This window comes from Aquarana catesbeiana, linkage group LG06, assembly GCF_042186555.1.
Source record: "Aquarana catesbeiana isolate 2022-GZ linkage group LG06, ASM4218655v1, whole genome shotgun sequence".
Lineage (NCBI taxonomy): Eukaryota > Metazoa > Chordata > Amphibia > Anura > Ranidae > Aquarana > Aquarana catesbeiana.
The window spans coordinates 394240382-394264468 of record NC_133329.1 but is presented as its reverse complement, the minus strand read 5'-3'; the positions used below and the strand labels follow the sequence as shown (position 1 = coordinate 394264468).

At 43.7% G+C, this 24087-nt stretch overlaps 1 protein-coding gene across 1 annotated transcript in view; it reads left to right on the top strand.

The window, feature by feature from the left end:
• The first annotated feature begins 2027 nt into the window (after positions 1–2027).
• PLCD4 (phospholipase C delta 4) overlaps positions 2028–24087 on the top strand; it is a 123583-nt gene continuing 101523 nt past the window's right edge. Inside the window, exon 1 of the mRNA XM_073634370.1 lies at positions 2028–2209. The gene's annotated coding sequence lies outside the window, so the exon portion shown is untranslated. The remainder of the gene's footprint in view (positions 2210–24087) is intronic.

The following is a 24087-nucleotide window of genomic DNA, read 5'->3' as shown; positions in this document are numbered from 1 at the left end:
TGATAAATGCATTTTAAAATATATTAAAACATAGATGGTGCCAGTAGGACAGAGGACGGTGTCAGTGGAGCAGTAGGTAGTGTCAGTAAGCAGTGGATGTCAGTAGGGCAATGGACAGTTTCAGTAGGGCAGTGTGTGGTGTCAGTAGTTTTTAATTATATTTTACAAATTTTTAAATTACTTTTTTTTTTTGTAACAATTTTTTTTAGGAGCACCATTGGGGGGCTTCGATGAAATATCAAGGGTCTAAACTTAAGAGACGATGAAAAGAACTGAGGACTGAGATTCTCTTTCTCTGCAGCCTCAGCTGCACTGGACAGTAAATGATTGGAAAGTGCTCTGTGCTGAGCAACGTTCATTCACAAACTGAAGCATAATAAAAAGGTTTTTACTGTGCTTCGGTTATGAATGAACACAGTGAGTGATCAGTACCGATCAGAAAAGGAAGGGGCCTGTAAATGACATGTACCAGCTCCTTTCCCCGCTCTCCATTCTGAAACATGGGGGGGTGACATGGGGGGCCTGGGCAACAGGCGCAATCTGCACCGCACAGGGTGATTAGGGTGTGCCCAGGCACACCTGATATACCCTGTGCGCACACCAATGGGAGGGAGATTTCTGCAGCATATTTGGCAAGTACAGAATCACAGTATATATAAAATAATATGCAGAGTGGTTGTAGGGAAGCTTCAGAAAGGCAAAGATGATTTTATTACAAGTTATGTGAGCAGACTGCAGTTCCTCTTTAATGGATTCTATGCATTAAGATAAAAAAACCTTCTGTGTGCAGCACCCCCCTCGGCTCCCCTAACACTCACCTGAGCCCGATCTCTGTCCAGCAATGTACACCAGTGCCTCGGCCGTACGGGACTCTCCCTTCCCCTCCCTCTTCCTGATTGGCTGAGACATAGGAGCGGCACCATTGGCTCCCACTGCTGTCAATCAAAGTCAGATAGCCAATGGGGGGAGAGGGGGGTGGGTCTGAATGGATACATGGAGCTGTGGCTCGGCTCGGGTGCCCCCATAGCAAGCTGCTTGCTGTGGGGGCACTCCACAGGAGGGAGGGGCCAGAAACCCCGGAACGGGGCCTGATAAGAGGAGGATCGGGGCTGCTCTGTGCAAAACCAACTGCACAGAGCAGGTAAGTATGACATGTTTGTTATTTTTATAGAAAAAAAAACAAGACTTTACAATGATGATGTGATCGGAAAGTTCTCGACTGCTTCTCGACTGCTTCTCGCTCTTTCCGTTATCCGGCAGAAAATGGAAAAAGGATGGCCTCACTCCAAAAAAATGCCTTTATTGAATAACGCTTGATCCATACATCAATCAGAGACACAGATGATAACTGACGCGTTTCGCACCGTTAATGGCGCTTAATCATAGCAGCTATGAGTGCGGCCATCCTTTTTCCATTTTCTGCCATTTGACTTTGCTGAGCCGGCACCCTTCATCTCCTACACACTAGGACAGTGTGAACACAAGCGACGCCACCTGGAGCGGTAATTACCTTGATTTGGTGTTTTTGGACTGTCTTTCCGTTATCCGCCGTAACTGTGCCGGGAACGCAACAGGGCATGCGCTTTTTTAGCACAGCTGTGCCTGCAAATTGGTACGCAAATATGCAGCCTCTCAGCGCCAAGGCCCGCCTGCCGAGAGGTCACATAGCTGCGTACTGTCGGCACCTACTACATTGTATAAAATACCACATCCTTTATTATTTATGAAGATTAAAAAATAAATAAATAAATAAGATGCAAAGTACAAGTAGCTATATAATAAAGAGCTAAAAAGATGTAAACATTAATGACACTTTCAGATACAAAATATTTTATTTGGAATTTTTATTTTTATTTTATAAAAAAAGAAAGACTATTAGAAAAAGCCTTTCCAGATCTCTGTAAAATGACTGTTATCAATTATAGGATTAATAGTAACAATAGCACGGCCAGCAGCAGACCCAGGCGATGGAGGGTCAGTAATGGGAGAAGGGAGGCGGATTGCTGGCAGCAGACACTTGAGAGTACGTCTTTAAGAATGGATAGGGAGAGCAGACAAGGAATGGGCAGGGCTGGATGGGGAGTTTATAGTGTGTCCTTCTCATCCTCTTACACAGTGTACTGGAGAGAGTCGCAGGCTGCGGACCAGGGAATTGTCCTGCTGTGCTGAGGAGCTGCTGGACCCGCCTGGAGGCATGACCCTGACCCAGGTACCCCCTACACCATACACATACTGCTCTATGCATCACTGGGTGACAATAGGGATCCTAGTCTATTGTTATCTGAGTCTCAACCTTTACTCTAGAATAGAATAATTGATTTCTGAAGGATTTTGAAGTCTAAAATTCATCCTACAATTACTACTACTGTTATCCATTAGTAATAGTATAATATTATGAATGTCATGATATGTAAACAAGGAAAGATAATACAACAACACAAGATCTTTTAATAAACACCAAAGGATACAAAGTACAATATAACAACAAAAAACAATAGAAATTACATATTTGTCCAACTTTGTAAACGTTTCCTTTATAGTTTTTATCGCTTTAAGGTATACTGTTAGGTATATTATTAGGCATAGCATCCTTTATCACCATACTACACATAAAAACTCAATATAGCACATTGAAAATGCAAGGACATTGATGTGTTTTTAGCATGCATGGTCTTGCATTTTTATGCACCTTGCATGTGTTTTTCTGTCATTCTGTTATTTATTTCCTTTATTAAGATGTTATAGGTATACAATAAGACAGTCTTTCTTAACCTTTTCAACACAGAGGAACCCTTGAAATATCTACGGTTTCAGGGAACCCTTGCTAAAAATGACTATATCTACAACTCATGATACATTAGTGTGAGGGTCAGTGGCAGTGGCGGCTGGTGCTCAATATTTTGGGGGGCGGCATACCAACGGTGCTCCTCGCTCCTGCTACTCCTCGCTCCCGGGCCATTACTTCTCCTCCCGGCCAAACAGGAACTGAGTCCTGAGACCCAATTGGCCGGGAGTTCTAAAACTCCCGGCCAATCGGGTCTCATGACCCGTTTCCTGATTGGCCGGGAGGAGAAACAGGAAGACAATAGTGAATATTACCGAATGAGAACAAAAATGGGGTGGGACTTTACATGTACCTTGCAGGGTCTATAAATACACATATCAAAAAGGCTTAAAACATAAACAAATCTTTAATTTCCATATACAAATGGTTAGATTAAAAAAAAAGTTGAAGCCACAGTTACTGTAAGTCTATCCAGGATGTGCTGGTCCTGGCTGAAGAATTGAGAAAACTGGCCTACGCGTTTCGCGGGGAATCCCGCTTCATCAGGGCCTTAGATTGGGGCACAAATTTGTACATATACTGCAAAGATATACAAACATATTATTAACAAATAACGTATACAAACATTAACAAATGATTATAATACTAAGAAATATTAAACATTAAAAACTTTAAGGTGATAATTGCCTCACATTCATCCTGCATACTCTTCTAACAAAGTGAATATTAATTTGCTATTGTCATGCAACTGGGCGGGCTCAAGGCGCAGTGCTCTGCTCCCCGAGCCCATCCTTTTTTTTAAGCCAATTAGACCCTCAGGATCTAATCATGTGCTTCAAAAACTAAAAACCCATTAAAATCCATGCGTCAGGCACCCTGCATGTAGGTTAGGGACCGGGCGCATGGATTAGGGGGGCGGCAACACTGTGCCCCTTATGGACGGGCGACCACTGGTCAGTGGGGAGAATGCTCCTTACGCTTGTGGTCATTGGGAAGAATCACCCCCTTACAGATAGCTAAAAAGATGAATGGTGTCAGTGGGAACTTATCTGAGAGGCAGAAATTGCTCATTGCTCAAGGAACCCCTAGGAACCTCTGGAGTAACCCTAGTTGAGAAACCCGGCAATAAGGTATACAAGGTACATATCATCAACTGGGTCCTTTGACACCATACTACACATAAAAACTCACTGCAACACATTGAAAAGTCATGCATGTTGATGTGCTTTTAACATGCATTTTTACAGGCATTGTCTTGCGTTTTTGTATGCCTTGCATGTGTTTTTATGTCACTCATTGTGAAGTGATAGGTCCCTGGAAGGGTCAAAGTACTAACAACAATTTATTATTTTTTTTCCAAAAACTATTTATTTTTTGATATCTTTACTTTCAGTTGCATTGTGTTTACATGCTTGTACTTGCATTATGTCAAAATGCAGACAAGTTGTATTTTAGCACAATGCACTGCAATGCACATATGGTGTGAATCAGGGACCACATTGTTGACCATGCAATGACCTGCTTTAATCCAATGCAGAAAATTGCAGGTCACTGTACTTGTGAATGAGTCACAGGTGAATGAGTAAAAAAATTCCAGTAGATTATTGCAAAAATATTATACATACTGTATTTTTACAATATAATATTAATATAAGGCTACTTTCAAACTGAGGCGCTTTACAGGCGCTATAGCGCTAAACATAGTGCCTGCAAAGCTCCTGTAAAGCGCCTCTCCTCTCTTGGGCTTTCACACTGGAGCGGTGCGCTGACAGGACGCTAAAAAAAGTCCTGTAAGCAACATCTTTAAAAGGGGGGTTTAGGAGCGGTGTATACACCGCTCCTAAAGCGCCCCTGCCCATTAAAATCAATGGGCAGCGCCACTAAAGCGCCGGCAAAGCGCCGGCAAAGCGCTGCTTTGCGGGAGATTTTAACCCTTTTTCGACTGCTAGCGGAGGGTAAAAACTCACCGCTAGCAGCCGAAAACTGCCGCTAAAATGACGGTAAAGCACCTCTAAAAATAGCGGAGCTTTACCGCCGATGCCCAAGCACCTCAGTGTGAAAGTGCCCTAATAGTACAAAAGGTTGGCTTGGAGGGGGGATGGGGGATAGAGTGGAGGAGCTATGTGGTAGGGACTCAGTGCTGCACATGAGAAGCCAAGGTACAGTAGGTTCTGGGGTATCACATGGAAGTGTGCGGGAGATAGGGGGTACTGTATCTTTGGAGTGTATCTCTGGACTATGCAAAGTGTATTCAACTTGGTAACATTTTCTGTTACAAAAATGTTATTGATTTTAAGGTATACCAGTAATACAGAAAATTCCAAAAAACGATTGCAAACAATACATAAGGTTACAATATATTATTATGCAAAAGGTCAATTTAAATGGGTTGGGGGCGATAGAGTTTGGGAGGAGCAGGGTAGGAACTTTATGAGAAGCCAATGTATTCTGGGGTATCACATTCAAGTGTGCAGCAGCAGATTGGAGGTTGCTCCAGGGGGTGTCACTGGACTATACGAAGTGTAACCAACTCAGTAACACTTTCTTTTACAAATGTTTTAATTATTTAACGATTTTAAGGTATACAGAGGTTGATTTACTAAAGGCATTTAGACTGTGCAATTTGCAAAGTGCAGTTGCCCTCTACAAGTGCAGTTGCCCCCTAGGTTAGTAAACGAGGTAAGGCTTCACCTTGTAAAGAGTACCCAATCACATGCAAGGAAAAAAAAAAAACAGCATTTTTGCTTGCACATGTTTGGATGATGGAAGTCAGCAGAGCTTCTGCTCATTTACTAAGCTCTGGAGCAACTGCACTTTGCAAAATGCACAGTCTTTTTGCCTTCAGTAAATCAACCCCACAAGGTACATATTGTCAACCTGTAAGGCTAGGTTCAAACTTATGCCTTGCGGGAAATGCCGTGATCTGTGCACATTTCCCGCATTTCATTGTAATCGCACTGCCCTTGCAATCTGCTGAAGTTTTCAATACAAAGTTAACAACACCCCAAACGCAGGTTGCAAATGCCTGCCTGCACCAGATTGCCCAGGATCGCATGGTACAAAACGCCCATGCGATCTGGTTGGATACTGCTCCAAAAAGGGTGCATAAGATTTGAGCCCAATCAAAATGAATAGGCTCAGATTGCCCCATACTGAATTGCATGTGAATTGCACAATAATGTGGTGCTATTCCAGTGGGATTCGCATGCAGTGTACAGTTTGAGCCAAGCCTAATACAGAAAATTCCAGTAGAAGGCTAGACAGGAGGTTTCCCCAGGGGAACTTTGTAACATTTTATTTTTATTTTTTTAATCAAATCCTTTTTTTATTTTTTGTTGCAAAAACATATAAACAAATATAACAAATTAGTCCATATCATATCATAAAGTAAAAAATAAAAAACAAACACATAAACCAAACATGCTTTGTACCTCTCGGAGTGACTTAACATATAATGAATATAACGTACTAAAATTATAAGTTCACTCTGCACAACATCCTGAATTCCCCCAGTGTAAATCATCAAATTGTAGCCATTTCCTCCAAGCAGCAACAAATTATCTTGCTTTTACACCCTCTATGCCTCTTCTACCACTACTCCTTACTCCTATCTATCTTCTCTACCTTCACTCCTCTCTACTAGAAAAACCATTCTATAATTCATTAGTAGGTTTTATCCAGTGTAACCATATTTTATTAAATCTTTGGGGTGTACCTCTATGTTTGTATGTTAATTTTTCTCTTAAGTGTATATAATTGAGTTTCTCAACCCATTATTTATGGGTTGGGGAGTCAATAGATGTCCATTTTTGTAGAATAACTTTACGTGCTAAATATAGGGATCTTATCCACATAATATGCATTTCTATTGGTAATGCTCCATCAGGTATTAACATTTTCTTTTATAAAAGATTTATTGATTTTAACCACATGCCGACCAGCTGCGGTAGTTGTACTGCAGCAGAATGGCACGGCTGGGCGAAACGACGCTATGTAACGTCGCTTCGCCCTGTGGCCCTGCGCACCCCCCACTCGCCCCCTGAGCTGATGCTAGTGCCCGGTGGTCTCAATCACTGCCGGGCTCCCGCAATCGCTCGGGGCACATGGAGAACCGGGATCTGTGTGTGTAAACACACAGTTTCCGGTTCTCTGAGGGGAGAACTAGCAGATTCTCTGTTCATACAGAGTATGAACAGAGGATCTGTTAGTTTCTCTGCACAGTCCACATCCCCCTTCAGTTAGAACACAAACTAGGACACACATTAACCCCTTCACTGCCCCCTAGTGTTAACCCCTTCACTGCCAGTGACATTTTTACAGTAATTAATGCATTTTTAATCGCACTGATTGCTGTATTAATGCCAATGGTCCCAAAAATGTGTCAAAATTGTCCAACATGTCCGCCATAATGTCGCAGTCACGATAAGAATCACTGATCGCCGCCATTACCAGTAAAAAAAAATTAATAAAAATGCCATAAATCTATCCCCTATTTTTTAGATGCTATAACTTTTGCGCAAACAAATCAATATACGCTTATTGCGATTTTTTTTACCAAAAATATTTAGAAGAATACATATCGGCCTACACTGGGGAAAAAAATCGTTTTTTTATATATTTTTTGGGGATATTTATTATAGCAAAAAGTAAAAAATAATGCGTTTTTTTTTTCAAAATTGTCGCTCTTTTTTTGTTTATAGAGCAAAAAATAAAAACCGCAGAGGTGATCAAATACCACCAAAAGAAAGCTCTATTTGTGGGAAAAAAAAGGACATCGAATTTGTTTGGGAGCCACGTCGCACGACTGCGCAATTGTCAGTTAAAGCGACGCAGTGCCGAATCGCAAAAAGTGTTGTGGTCTTTGGCCAGCCAAATGGTCCGGAGCTGAAGCGGTTATGGTATACAAGAAAGATACTATCAACCAATTCAAATTTCAATAGATTATTGCAACAATGATATATAAATATATACAGTCCCTGACAAAAGTCTTGTCGCTTGTGTATAAATTGACCTGAAGTGCCGCTAAAATATATTTCTAATCAAGATTTTGTTACAAGAAATGGGTCATTTTAATCCCAACAGCTTTTGTAATAATGTTTCAGTGCAAAACAAAACTGACAAAAACTATTCTAATATTTACAGCTTGGTAAAGCCCATTGAGTCAATTTTTGCCAAGACATAAGTGTTGTCGCCTTTTTATATGAGCTTCACCTGTGACTAATAATGGATCAATTAGGTCTCAGGTGTGTATAAAAAGAACACCAGTACACTACTAGATATTCTCAACTGCAACTAGACCTCTGCAAACATGCCTAAGATTCAACCGGAGACTAAAGTGTTGATTATCAAGAGGCTGAAGACCAGATCCACTGCTGATGTGGCAGACACCTTCAATGTGTCTCAGCGTCAAGTTCAGAGGATAAAAAAAAGATTTGAAGAGACTGGAGACGTTTTGGACAAGGCCAGGTCAGGCCGACCCCGCAAGACAACTGCTCGAGAGGACCGTTTGTTGGCTCGAAAATCCAAGGCCAGCCCATTTTCCATTGCAGCAGAGCTCCACGAGACCTGGTCACCTGAAGTCCCTGTGTCAACCAGAACAGTTTGTCGGATTCTGTCTCGAAATGGCCTCCATGGTCGAATCAGTGCCCAAAAGCCAGCACTAAACAAAAGACAATTGAAAAACCATGTGGCATTTACCAAGGGCCACAGCCTGCTAAAAGGATGGACTCTGGAAAAGTGGCAGAAGGTGGATTTTTCAAATGAATCTTCTGTTGAATTACACCACAGTCGCCGCAAATATTGCAGGAGACCTACTGGAACCCGCATGGAGACGAGATTTACCCAGAAAACAGTGAAGTTTGGTGGAGGCAAAATCATGGTCTGGGGTTACATCCAGTATGGGGGTGTGCGAGGGATCTGCAGGGTGGAAGGCAACATCAATAGTCTAAAATACCAAAAAATCTTAGCTACCTCTTATATTCCCAACCATAAAAAAGGCCATATTTTGCAGCAGGATGGTGCTCCATCGCATACTTCCATCTCCACATCAAAGTTCCTTAAGGCAAAGAAGATCAAGATGCTCCAGGATTGGCCAGCCCAGTCACCAGACATGAACATCATTGAGCATATGTGGTGCAGGATGAAAGATGAAGCATGGAAGACGAAACCAAAGAATATTGATGAACTCTGGGAGGCATGCAAGACTGTTTTCTTTGCTATTCCTGATGACTTCATCAATAAATTGTATGAATCCTTGCCAAACCGCATGGATGCTGTCCTTCAAGCTCATGGAAGTCATACAAGATATTAAATTTGGATCTCACAGCACCACTACTTAATTTGCTGACATATTTTTGGATTTTCAGTCCTGTCTGTCTTGATTAAATGATAAATCTTTTTTCAGTGAAACTAATTTATTTCAGTGCATTAAACATCATTTGGGAGGGCTTTAGCTTTTCACATGAGCTATTTCTAACACCAATTGATTAATTAAAAGTCAGGTTAATAGCAGCAGTTTCTACAAAATAGAGAAGCAACAAGACTTTTGTCAGGGACTGTATATATATATATATATAGATATATATATCTATATATATATATATAAATATATACCTATACAGGGGCGGATCCAGAGTCAAGTCTCGGGAGGGGCACTGCCAGAAAATACATTTTTTTTGCGGGCAATTTATCTGGGAAATGGCTGGTGTTGGCGCTTCAATCATCACGGCACCATGGTTATTATGGTGTCAGGATGATTGAAGCACATTATTTCCATTCTTACATTGTAATATACAATGAAATAGTTAAACTCACCATAACGCAGAATCAGTTGGAGTCACTTTCCACGTCGCCTGCCACCAAATGCGGATTGTCACTTGCAACACACTGCAAATTGTCACGACACCTGCTACACGTTGCGGATTGTCACTTGCCACGTCACCTGCCACATGCTGCGAATTGTCACTTGCCACCAAATGCAGATTGTCACTTGCCACGTCACCTGTCACCAGATGTGGATTGTCACTTGCCACGTCACCTGCCACACGTTGTGAATTGTCACTTGCCACGTCACTTGCCACATGTTGTGAATTGTCACTTGCCACGTCACCTGCCACACATTGTGAATTGTCACTTGCCACGTCATCTGCCACACGTTGCGAATTGTCACTTGACACGTCACCTGTCACCAGATGCGGATTGTCACCTGCCGTGTCACTTTCCTGCTAAGGTGGTCTCTTGCTATGTCCCAGAGTCAGGCAGCAGAGAGATGATGTAATCTCTCTGCTGCCCATAGCTGCCTTCACAGTGAGGGCGGAACTGCAGGGATGCAGGGCAGGCGCAGGGTGGTGAGAGATGTCATCTCTCTGCTCCCCTGCCTGCCGGCTCCCTGATTGGCCAGCAGCCCGCTCAGTCACACACAGAGCTGCCCAGCTACCCCCCTCTCTCACCTGCCCACTCACCGAGTCGACCGAGCCGCCCGCACTGTCACTAGTGGTGCCGCCCACACTGTCACCTGGGGAGCCGCCCGCACTGTCATCCTCAGAGCCGCCCGCACTGTCATCCACAGAGCCGCCCGCACGGCGCACACACTGTCATCCTCAGAGCCGCCTGCACTGTCATCCACAGAGCCGCCCGCACGGCGCACACACTGTCATCCTCAGAGCCGCCCGCACTGTCATCCTCAGAGCCGCCCGTACTGTCATCCCCAGAGCCGCCCGCACTGTCATCCCCAGAGCTGCCCGCCCGCACTGTCATCTTCAGAGCCGCCCGCACTGTCATCCACAGAGCCGCCCGCACGGCGCACACACTGTCATCCTCAGAGCCGCCCACACTGTCATCCTCAGAGCCACCCGCACTGTCATCCTCAGAGCCGCCCGCACTGTCATCCCCAGAGCCGCCCGCCCGCACTGTCATCCCCAGAGCCGCCCGCCCGCACTGTCATCCTCAGAGCCGCCCGCACTGTCATCCCCAGAGCCGCCCGCACTGTCATCCCCAGAGCCGCCCGCACTGTCACCCTCATTCTCGGAGGGGGCAATTGCCCCGTTGCCCCCCCCCTGGATCCGCCCCTGTACCTATATCTATCTATCTATCTATCTATCTATCTATCTATCTATCTATCTATCTATCTATCTATCTATCTATCTACACACAGTACATAATATTTATAACAGTGCAAAAGGTGGACTTGGGGGTAAGTGTGGGGGGATAGAATTGAGGAGGATCGGGGTAGGGATTCAATCTTGTGTGTGAGAAGCCAAAGGTGGGGTTACGTGGAAGTGTGTTGTGTTCTGTACACTTTTTTCATATGTTGGTATTTATATGAGGGAGATGCAATGAAACTTTTAGGCCTATAAGGGATTGTCTTATAAGCATTTATTGGCTTATTTAACAAGGAATAAAGCAATATGTAGGATAGGATCTTAACCAATCAGAATTCACCTCTCCTCCAATACCTTCTATTCCAGATTCAGTTTAGTTTTTCTTTGTTTCCCTCTCTATAGATGGGTAACAATGAATTTTCTGTTACATTGTGAGAGCCGCCTTGGTATCTGGGTTAAGGAGAGATAAGTCGTTCATCCAACTGCGTGAACTCCTTGGCTTTATGGAAAACAGATTTAAACCTTCTGCCTAAGTTTGAGGTTTGGCAGAGAGCCGCAGTCACCTGTCAAGAAAGAGGCTCAGTGACGTACTTTATGTAATGTCCTGCAAAGTCTCATGGTCGATGGTATACTATTACCAAATACATGCGCTCTGCCCAATCCATCATGACCCCCCCCCAAATGCTATGATTAGGAAGACACTACAGGAACATATTCTGGCTGGTCACTAATAGCATTTCCTGTCTGGAGCAGCAAGCCCTCCCTTTGTAGGGGTTGATTTACCGAAGGCAAATAGTCTGTGTACTTTGCAAGTGCAGTTGCTCCAGAGCTTAATAAATTCGGAGAAGCTCTGCTGACTTAAATTATCCAATCTCATGCAAGGAAAATGCTTTTTTTTTTTTTTTTAAAAAATTCCAATGCATGTGATTGGGAATTCTTTGCAAAGTTAAAGCTTTGCCTCATTTACTAAGCTCTGGAGCAACTGCACTTGCTCAGTGCATGGTCTACTTGGCTTTAGCAAACCAGCCCCATCGTAATCAGGGGGCTGCTAAGTAACTTTCTTGAAATATTAAGGACCATATTCATCATTTTTGCATAATTTATTGCAGATTATTTATTTATTTCATTGAAAAGGTTCCTGATTCACAAGGTGATGATGATAGGTGCTTTCTCCATGCAGTGCATACAGCAGGTCCCCTTAATTGCACCCCCCCGCCCAGCTTCTGCTCGATTCCCCCCCACCCCCACAGCTCCATTCAGCTACCAAGAATGAGGCCCCCATTTGCACCCGAGCGTACTGGAATCACAGGCAGAATCGCACGTTTCTGCCTGCAACTCCAGAATGGCAGAAAAACACACTGGGGGTTATTTACTAAAGGCAAATCCACTTTGCACTACAAGTGCAAACTACAAGTGCAAAGTGCACTTGAAATTGCACTGAAAGTGCACTTGGAAGTGCAGTCGCTGTAGATCTGAGGGGGACATGCAAGGAAGATAAAAAACAGCCTTTTAGCTTGCACATGATTGGACGATAAAATCAGCAGAGCTTCCCCTCATTTCAGATCTACCCCTCAGATTTACAGCGACTGCACTTCCAAGTGCACTTTCAGTGCAATTTCAAGTGCACTTTGCACTTGTAGTGCCTTTGTAGTGCACTTGTGTGCCTTTCGTAAATAACCCCCAATGACATCACATGCCTGCGAAGGGGTCCTGCGAGGCTCCGAAACATTGCTCTCTCCCTTGCGATGTGATCACTCTGCAATAAAAACCTTTGGACGACATTTGAGGATCCTTGGCGTGCTGGCGAATATTAGCATTTACCTGGGATTTTTCCAGTAACCAGCTGGTATAGTTGCTGCAGCACCCACTACCCTTGAGCCTTGTTCCCAGGAATGTGTGCGAGGGGAATATAGACACGACTGTAATGACGTTTTTTTCTTGACGGCACCCCCAAATGCGGTGTGCAATTGTGCGGCAATTTCTGTGTGATAAAATCGCAGCAAAAGGCGCAACGCCAAACACGTCTGACTCAGTGGCAAAATTTGGTGCATGAGCTTCCTTAGCGCATTTTTTGGAGCGAAGGGAGGCCCGTTCAAAATGAATGGCGCTCCAAAAACGCATCCCAAAATCGTCCAAAAACGTATTGTGGTAGCATCGCTCAGGTGTACATAGGGCCTGAAGGAGCCCCATGAACTCTCCAAGCTGTGTGTATGCCGCGTTTAGCTCCACCAGCAACAATGTGGCCTTAGTGAACCTGTTGCCAAGCCCTGCATGGCCGATGCTCACCATACACCCTACAATCCGACTGGACAACCTCCTTTAGATCTGCCAACAACCATGTAGTGCAAGGGCCTGCCTAATTGGATACAAAATCAATTGAATAAATTAGGTAGGTCCTGATAGCTTTGCTATATCCTATATATTGATTGTGTGGCCAGGATGCACGGTGACCATAAAGCCCAAGGTCACTTATGTCCATTCAGTAAGGCCCCTTTCACACGAGGCGGACTCCATTTCTACGGAGCCCGCCTCGGTCCGCCGGCTCAGCGGGAGATCAGTCCGTTGATCTCCGCTGAGCCGGCGGATGACAGGTCCCTCTCTGCTCACTGAGCGGGGAGGGGCTTGTCAGGCGCCGCTGCCGCCTATGGAGGGATCGGACGAAAACGGACAGCATGTCCGTTTTCGTCAGATCTCACCCGATCCGATCCGCCAGCGACGGACCTGGACATAGAGCCATCCGTCTGCTTTTAGCGGATCGGACGGGGTCGGATGTCAGCGGACATGTCTCCGCTGACATCCGTTGCTCCATAGGCTAACATGGAGTGCCCGTTCAGGTCCACCGTCAAAACTGACAGGCAGACCTGAACGGTCCGATCGTGTGAAAGGGGCCTAATGGCTGCTCCCATTTTTTGTGTTTTCACAGGCTCACCCTTAAGGGCTCGTTCACACGTAAAGTACCATCTGAAGAGCAATCCACGTTGGACCGCTCTTCAAAGGGCATTTGACAGGCTTTGAGAAGATGTTATGCTGCCTCCTCAATGCCTAATTTAGCCTTGTAAATGCGACACGGTAGTGCAAAAGCACAGTGAAATGCTTTTCAGAGGGCGTTTGATAAGTGATGAGGAGATGATATGTTGCCTCCTCTTGTTGTAGCCTTAAAGCAGTATTAAACCCCAAAAACAAACATTTATTATATTGATGCAGCTTACCAAATCTTAGATGTGATGAGCGTATTCGTTTTCTTTTTTAGATTTTCTTCTATTTTCATCTGGTGATCCAGCCAGTAAGTCTGTTATTTTTCAAAAGAACAAGCTCTCCAGTGAATGTATCAGTTAGGCTTTCTTTCCTTTACCTATTGAAATATAAACATGTCCCTGCAGTCTCTTGACCAATGTTCTTTTTTGTGTAGCCAATGTATTGCAATCCGCATGGGCACTCCATATCATATACCACCCTCTCTGTATGGCACACAAGCTGTCCTGCAGATGTTTACCACTGGCATAGGTGCTTACAATGATCAGCTTTTATTTTTTTATGTAAAACCTTTATCCCAAAAGGAACAAAACTGTTTGCTGTAACTGCTTATAAAATATTAGCTGGTGTTTGGCTTCAATTTGTTAGTGTAAATACAGCTTTAAAAAGGCTAGACCACTGCGCCGCAACTGCATGTGTTGCATGCATTAGATGGCAGTTTCGGAGTGGCTCCATACACCTAAATATCTTGTATTTGGTGAATGCGACATGTGGTTTCATTTTTTTTGTCGAGGCTGCACCATGCGTACCGCCCTGGGCATCTGCATGTACTTCTTTTGGTGGGCAGTCGGAAGGCGGTAAAACCACAACTCAGCTACCTGTTTTACTGCCCTCTGGCCGCTTGTGTGAATAAGCCCTTTCTCAAACAATGGTGACACCATAGGCGTGCGCACAGGGTGTTCCAGGTACGCCTGGGTACACCCTAATCACCCTGTGCGGTGCAGATTTACCCTGCTGTCCAGGCCACCCTCCTCTCTCGTTGGCTGCTGCGGTAGATTGATTCAGGATGTCATTTACCAGCCCCTTCTTTTTCTGAATGGACACAGTAAGTTATTGGTACCCATCACTCAATGTGTTCATTCTTAATCGAAGCATAGTAAACTGTGTTTACTATGCTTCAATTTGTGAAGGAACAGGAAGCCACTCAGCACAGAGCACTTCCCATTCAGTGTCCAGTGCAGTTGAGGCTGCAGAGAAAAGGACTGGGAATGTCTGTTCTCAGTCTGTTTCTCAAAAGTGAGACATCAGGGGTCTGTTTAGACCCCTGATATTTCACCAAAGCACCCCCATGGGGCTCCTAAAAAAACTGTAAAGATAATAAAAAACAATTGTCTAGAAATATTTCAAAAAATAAAATAGTAAGAAATAATACAAATAAAAAAGCACTGACACTGTCTACTGCCCTACGGACACCAATCTCTTCCCTCCTGACACCGTCCGCTGCTCTACTGACACCATCCATGTTATAATACATTTTGTATATACTGTGTATATATATATATATATACACACACATGTGTTTGAGCTTTAGGGTGCACACCCTAATGTAATAGTCTGCGCAAAACTATGGGTGACACTGTGATCCTGGGACATCGGGACTGTGGTCCATGGTGTGGAACTGTCCCAGGTGGTTAGCTTCTATGGACTTTGGTGATTGAGTTTACTTCAAATAGTGTTCCACAGAATCAGTGTTTTTTTGGGGGTAGCAAACAAACCTGCAAACAAACCTGCCCCCCTCACTCGCACCCTGACGCTGCCCAGCGCCACCACCTCACTTGTACCGCCACTGTGGACGCCACCCCCCCCTTGCCGCATGTGTGACGGATAGGAGGGCGGCGGCCTTACCTTAGGAAATAAGAAGGGTAGAGCTGCTGCTCATCGCTCCAGCTGAGGGAAAAAGCTTCTCCTCCCGGCCGAACAGGAAGTGGGTCCTGATTGGCAGCGGGTGGTGGGTGGCAGCATGGTGCGAGTGAGGGGGGCAGGTTTGTTTGCTGCTCCTCCAAAAATATTGAGCACCAGCCGCCACTGATTCTGTGGAACAGTATTTGAAGTAAACTCAATCACCAAAGTCCATAGAAGCTAACTCTCTGGGACAGTTCCGTACCTTGGACCTCAGTCCCAATGTCCCGGGATCACAGTGTCACCCATAGGTGTGTGCAGCCTATTATATTAGGTTGTTTGACCCAAACCTCAAACACATGTGTGTGTCTATATATATATATATATATATATATATATATATATATATATATATATATATATATATAATATACAGGACCTGCTTCCCTGCTTCCTGATAGGTGGAGAATCAGGAAGACAATAGTGAATATTAATTTGCTATTGTCACACAACTGGGTGGGCTCAGTGCGCAGTGCTCTGCGTCCACAGCCCACCCTTTTTTTGAAGCCAATTAGACCCTCTTATCACGTGGTTTAAAAAAAAAAAAAAATTGGAATCCATGCGTCTGGTGCCCTGCATGTAGATTTGGGGCAGGGCGCATGGACTAGGGGGGTGGCGGCCCCTGCACCCTGTATGGACGGGCCGCCACTGCACAGAATGTTATTTACAGCTGTCCCAAGCTGAACCCCAGACACGTTTCCACATTCCCAAGGCTTAGTCCTTCCTCTGGGAGTCGGGGGCAGTTGGCAAGATACACAGACATAAAATAAAATAGGCGGCCTTCATTGCTCAATGCATATATTAATGAAATCAGCACTTTGATGGTTAGAAATGTATCCGCTCTGCACTGAGCTAATCCAGCAAATTATAGATTTGGCAACTATGTGACAGTAATATCTCTGCAACCAAAACATTTCCAATCTGTATTATAGATCGCTGGGGAATTACAATGTATAGGGGTTTTTATATTGATTAATGGAAGCGGGTTCACTGCCAGGGTTCTGAGGACGCTGCGCATAATGGAGGAGGCGGAAAATATGGCAAGAAATCACATCAGAATTGATCACGACATTTCTTGCTGTGCTCGGAGACCTTGTGACAGCTCCCCGTATATCTTACTGCAATTGTTACTAATCACATTGCCTTGGTTGATGCAGGGTGTGGTCTGCCGTCTCTTCCCAGAAGATATACAGTCCTGTGCTAACAGCATTTATATACAGTATGGATGGAGAACATCTGTGTGTTTTTTTTCCAATTGCATGCAGAGAACGGTCATATTGGTTTAAAGTGAACCTCATGGCAGGAGTGTACTTAAAGAGGAACTGCTCACATAATTTGAGAGGCAAACGAGAAATCCTGGACAGCCGCACTCAAAAGTAATCTTCGATCTTTATTTAAGTATAATCATAAAAATACATGCCACAGCATCACAAAGCAGGAAAGTTGACGCGTTTCACACTGTAGTCAGTGCTTAATCATATGATTAAGCACTGACTACAGTGTAAAAACGCGTCAGCTTTCCTGCTTTGTGATGCTGTGGCATGTATTTTTATGATTATACTTAAATAAAGATCGAAGATTACTTTTGAGTGCGGCTGTCCAGGATTTCTCGTTTACCTCTCAATCACCAGCATTGCCTGCACCTGTTACTTCCAGCGTGGAGAAAATGTTTGTTCCTCACAGACCTCTTTCAGAGCGGTGATATTTTTCTCTCTCTGCTCACATAATTTGTAATAAAAATATCTTTGCCATTCTGAAGCTTCCCTCCAACCACTTTCATAGCTCCCAACTGTCCCTGATTTCGAGGGGCTGTCCCTGATTTGGGGCAATGTCCCCTCTGTCCCCCTCATTTGTCCCTCATTTTGGTCCGATTTATATAGTTGTATACAAAATGCACTTTTTATCTTTCAAAAAGTGTTTCCCCAGTTATAAACTTTTCATCAAATTTCTAAATTGCTGCATTTGTACGTTTTAAAAGCCAATATAAAGGAATAGTCGTGGTGAAAAAAAAGTCCTTGCGGATTTAATTAACTATTTTTGGTTAATTCTTCTTTAAGGGAGTGTGGCAGGGGGCGTGTCCTATGCCTACATACGTTTGTTAGTAGGTGCCCCTCGTTCTCATCTCAAAATGTTGGGAGGTATGCACTTTGCATATTATTTTTTATATACTGTGATTCTGTACTTGCCAAATATGCTGTAGAAATTTCCCTCCACTAAGTCTGGCTGCATCCATTTTAACTGTGGGCAGCTGAAGCTACTGCCTGTTCACTTCCTGGATTTACACAGACACACAAAGGCACACCTCCAGTTCTGCAGTTCTCATTGGCCCTCTTATGACCCCCCCTCCCTTCCTGGCAAACTCTCACAAGAGAGAGAGAGAGCTGTGTATGATGTCATAAGCCTAGGCTAATGACCAGACAAGAAACAGGAAGTGGGCTGTATAAGGGATTTACTGGCAGAAAAAAAATGTTCTACTATCCAAAGTTAAAACAACAAGGGCAGAAGATTTAATAGATGGAAAGTTGAACAAAATGACTGAAGTTCCACTTTAATAAGTCATTCGTAAATGCAAGTAAACACTTGCAAGTATTTATTACACCTCACTAAGATCACAGTACTCCATACAGTTTTTTTTTTAATTATTATTATACAGGATTTATATAACGCTGACAGATTATGCATCGCTTTACAGCGTAAGGGCAGACAGTACAATTACAATACGGTTTTAATACAGTAGGAATCAGAGAGCCCTACTCATTAGAGCTTACAATCTAATTCAATTTCCTTTAGATTTACCTTCAGCTATTTAGTACAAGGGCCTGCCCGATTGCATACAAATTGAAAAAGTTTAGGTTTGAGCTCATATTATATTATATCATATTATATTATATGATCTTGGTAAATCTAAAGGAAATCTGTACAAGAAAACTGTATAATGTATGGCCATCCTAACATGCCTCCTGTATTAGAGTGCCTCCAATCTGGATGAAGGAGCACAGGGGTATTGTCAGTCTGGGGGATGGGAGCATAGCTCCAAACTGTCCCTCATTTTCAGGGACTGTCCCTGATGTGGAACAAAGTCCCTCTGTCCTCCTCATTTTGGTCTGATCTACAGTGCCTTAAAAAAGTATTCATACCCCTTGAAATTTTCCCCTTTTTGTCATGTTAGGACCAAAAACGTACATGTATTTTATTGTGATTTTATGTGATTGACCAACACAAATTGGCACATAATTGTGAAGTGGAAGGAAAATGATAAATGGTTTATAAAATGTTTTACAAATAAATATGTAAAAAGTGTGGCGTGCATTTGTTTTCAGCCCCCTTTACTCTGATACCCCTAGCTAAAATCTAGTGGAACCAATTGCCTTCAGAAGTAACCTAATTAGTAAATATAGACCATCTGTGTGTAATTTAATCTCTGTATAAATACAGCTGTTCTGTGAAGCCCTCAGAGGTTTGTTAGAGAACCTTAGTAAACGAATCATGGCATCATGAAGGCCAAAGAACACACCAGACAGGTCAGGGATAAAGTTGTGAAGTTTAAAGCAGGGTTAGGTTTTAAAAAAATATCTCCAGCTTTGAACATCTCATGGAGCTCTGTTCAATCCATCATCCGAAAATGGAAAGAGTATGGCACAACTGCAAACCTACTAAGACATGTCCGTTCACCTAAACTGACGGGCCGGGCAAGGAGAGCATTCATCAGAGAAGCAGCCAAGAGGTCCATGGTAACTCTGGAGGAGCTGCAGAGATCCACAGCTCAGGTGGGATAATCTGTCCACAGGACAACTATTAGTCGTGTACTCCACAAATCTGGCATTAACCCCCCTGGCGGTATTCCCGAGTCTGGGGTGGATTTTACATACCAAAAGCGGTATCCCCGAGCCAGACTCGGGCTTGCATCGCAGGATCCAGGAAGAGATTACTTACCTTGTCCCCTGGTTCCTGCGATGTCTCTCCGCTGTGATCGGCGAGCTGCTGTGTCTCGCTCGATTCACAGCGCCGAGCTCCGTTCCCTGCGAGCATTGCGACGCACGGGGACGGAGTTCGGCGGCAAAATTCAAAAGTGAAACACACAGTATAGATACAGCATACTGTAATCTTACAGATTACAGTACTGTATCAAATAACTACACATCCCCTTTGTCCCTAGTGGTCTGCCCAGTGTCCTGCATGCAGTTTTATATATATAAAACTGTTATTTCTGCCTGGAAACTGGAGATTGTCCATAGCAACCAAAAATGTCTCTTTACATCAAAAGTGGTTTTAGACCAGCTAGAAAAAAGCGATAATAAATTATAATCACTTGCAGAATTGAGCGATAGTGATTTGTGGGGAGATCCGTCATCAAACACTAAAAGTAATAAAAGCTAAAATTCTGGAACTGAGCAAATTTCAGTGTTTTTGATTTGATTACATTATTATATAATTTTTATTATTATTATGTGTTTTAATTATTTATAGTTATTTATTATATTATAATTTTTTATTTCGTTTTTCAAACTTTATCATACCCGGGATGTCTACTAGACTCTTGTTTGGACAGATTTAAGTGAACTATTCCTAAGAATTACAGGCCTACAATATAAAACGCCAAATTTCTGTGCAAAATAATGGTACCGCTTTCAGCACCTAAAATCTGAAATAATCATACCGCCAGGGAGGTTAATGGAAGAGTAGCAAGAAGAAAGCCATTGTTGAAAGAAAGCCATAAGAAGTCCTGTTTGCAGTTTGCGAGAAGCCATGTGGGGGACACAGCAAACATGTGGAAGAAGGTGTTTTGGTCAGATGAGACCAAAATTGAACTTTTTTGGTATAAAAGCAAAACGCTATGTGTGGCAGAAAACTAACACTGCACATCACCCTGAACACACCATCCCCACTGTGAAACATGGTGGTGGCAGCATCATGTTGTGGGGATGCTTTTCTTCAGCAGGGACAGGGAAGCTGGTCAGAGTTTATGGGAAGATGGATGGAGCCAAATACAGAGCAATCTTAGGTTCTAGATTGCAGGCCAGAAGCTGAAAGGTGACTGTATTGCTATGTGCACTCCCCTTTTTTTCTCCAGGCTATTGACCGTAAAGATGTTTGGAAAGGCTTTGTGTGTACATTTCTGGGCTGCTGTACATTTCTGGAAGTGGGTTTCCTGTGCACAGATAATGTCACATCCCTGCTTTAAGAATGTTATCCATAGTGAAGTCCTTTGGTGTTGAGGGAGAGGATTTTAAGACCCATACTGGTGTGTGTTGTGCTGCTGTAAAAACCCTGTACTCATTGTTACGGTGTATTGTCAACTTCTGTCGACTTCTGAGGAGACAGGATCTCTTGAGGTATGGTTGTTGGGAACTTCTTATAGAGATGTCCTGGTGAGGGTTTCCGCTCATTGAACCAGTGCATATGAGGGTGTGGTCCATAGGGAACTCAAGAAAGGGGAAGAAAGTCAGAAAAAAAGTGTAGCTGAACAAGACAAATAAAAATACAGTGGTGGCATATGCAGTAACCATACCACTGTAGGTAACCAACTGGGGAAAAGTCCATAAGGCCAAGACAAAAGCACATAACGGTCTCATCTGGAGCAAAGAACTGTTATGGTTTTCTGCTAAGGATGGTGCTAGATTATCTGTTCCTTAACTGTGGTTTGGGGGAGGTTTTGTGCTGGGGGGGGGGCGATACTTTCCCAGGAGGTTTATGTGTGGTCTCTAGGGGTGGTGGTTCAGGGATGATGCCTCAGGAGTGAAGGAGAGCCATGCCTTTATTCACAAAGATGACATTGTGTGACACTCCATTTTTTTTCAATAATAAGCTTGGTGGGTGTGCCCCATTTGTAGGGAATGTTGGGGTTGCGGCAAGCTTTCGTCACTGTGGTGAGTTGTCTCCTCATATTTAGGATATAGTTGGAGAGATCTGCATACATTTGGATATTCGCATAGGGAGCTGAAAATTGACCTAGTGATCTGGATCTAGCAAGGAGCTGCTCTTTTATGTGGAAGAAATGGATGTGCATTAAAATATCACGCAGGATGTTTTCTGGCAAGTGCGGTGGCTTGGGTAGGCAGTGAATGTGGTGAATGGTCAATTGGAACATTTCTTTGGCGTAGGGCATGAGATCAATTGGTAGAACCGATTCTGGGACTCCCCGCAGCTTTAAATTATTATGCCGTGACCTATCCTCAAGATCTGCAATTTTTGCTTTCATCCATTGCTTATCCTCCAAGTTGTCATCATGGGCATCCACCAAATCATTTATTGTGGTTGTTATTTCTCCCATTGACTTTTCTATGTGGTTTACACTTTCGCCAAGTGAGTTTAATTCAGAAGAGAACTTGTGGGTCAGTGTTGCAAAATCAGCATCAGGGCTCACCTCGTGGCCCTGCAGGCTGTCATCCAGTCACATTCTACACTTGGCTGGATTTGGCGCAAAGTTGACCGGGTGATGAGGGGTCTGGTGAAGAGCTTTCATTGTAGGTCCCTTCAGGTCCAGGCTGTTCATCAGGCAGATCAGTGTAGTGGCCTGTGTGGAGAGAGGAGGAGGAAGGGGCCGGAGCAGCGGCACAATCATGTCGGCCTCCTCGTGCTGGCTGAAGGAAAAAGGCCATTAGCTTCTGAGGGCGCCCATCATCCTTCCACTTTCGGGACATCGCTGCGGTGTGCCAGAGGGAGTCGGGCAGGTGCGGAAGTTATGCGGGTGATGATCGGGTCCCCTGAGTGCTGCTGTTAGCCCTGATCGCTCTGGAGCTTGGCTCCTATGCTGCCATCTGTAGTCACGCTGCCCCCCCAGGGCAATCTTAGAAAGAAAGCCTTGTAGAGTCCGCAAAAGTCTTGAGACTGGGGTGGAGGTTCACCTTCCAGCAGGACAACGACCCTAAACATACAGCCAGAGCTACAATGGAATGGTTTAGATCAAAGCATATTCATGTGTTAGAATGGCCCAGTCAAAGTCCAGACCTGAATCCAATTGAGAATCTGTGGCAAGACTTGAAAATTGCTGTTCACAGACGCTCTCCATCTAATCTGACAGAGCTTGAGATATTTTGTAAAGAAGAATAGGCAAAAATGTCCCTCTCTAGATGTGCAAAGCTGGTAGAGACATCCCCAAAGACTTGTAGCTGTAATTGCAGTGAAAGGTGATCCTACAACGTTTTGGCTCAGGGGGGGCGCTATACAAATGCATGGCACACTTTTCACATATTTATTTGTGAAAACTTTTGAAAACCATTTATCATTTTCCTTCCACTTCACAATTATGTGCCACTTTGTGTTGGTCTGTCACATAAAATTCCAATAAAATACATTTATGTTTTTGGTTGTAACATGACAAAATGTGGAAAATTTCAAGGGGGTTTGAATGCTTATTCAAGGCACTGTAGATGTGGTGGCTGCATTTGTTTTCTTTTTTTTATGCTTTTTTTTCCCCTCTGTTTTCACCTGGTGATTCGACCAGTAAAGCTGGCCATACATTATACAATTTTCTTATCAATTTACCTTCAGGTATGTAGTGCAAGGGCCTGCCTGATTGCATACAAATTTAAAGGGTTTAGGCTTGACCTCCTATTATATGGTTTTGGTAAATCTAAGGGAAAATTGTATAATGTATGGCCAGCCTAACACCTCCTGTATTAGAGAGCCCCCACTCTGGATGATGGAGCACAGGGGGCACCTTTGGTCAGCAGCATTGTCAGTCTAGGGGGAGGGGTGTGTTAGATGTGCTAGCAGAGAGATAGATACACTAACAAATTGAAGCCAAACTTCATCTCACACTTTATAATCAGCGGACAGCCTTTTACCTTTTGGGATAAAGGTGTTACATAAATAAAAGCTGATCATTGCAAGCACCCTTGCCAGTATTAAATGATTTTTCTGACCCCTGTAACTGCTGCATCTGCAGGACAACTTTTGTGCCATACAGAGGGGGTGCTATATGGTATGGAGTGCCCATGCGGATTGCAATACATTGGCTACACAAAAAGAACAGTGGCCAGGAGAGTGCAGGAACATGTTTTTCAATTACAATAGGTAAAGGGAAGAAGGCCTAAAAAAGAAAACGAATGCATCCATCACATTTAAGAATTGGTAAGCTGCAATATAATAAATGTTTGCTTTTGGGATTATTACTGCTTTAAATCTATCTTCTGCCATCTGCTTATTCCGGTCACCCACCTGGGGTATGTCAGTCTGGACAGCGCGGTCTACTCATCCCGGCAGCAACTCCTACTAATGAGCAAGTTGTGACCATAGTACACGCCGTACCTTCACAGACATAACCAGAGT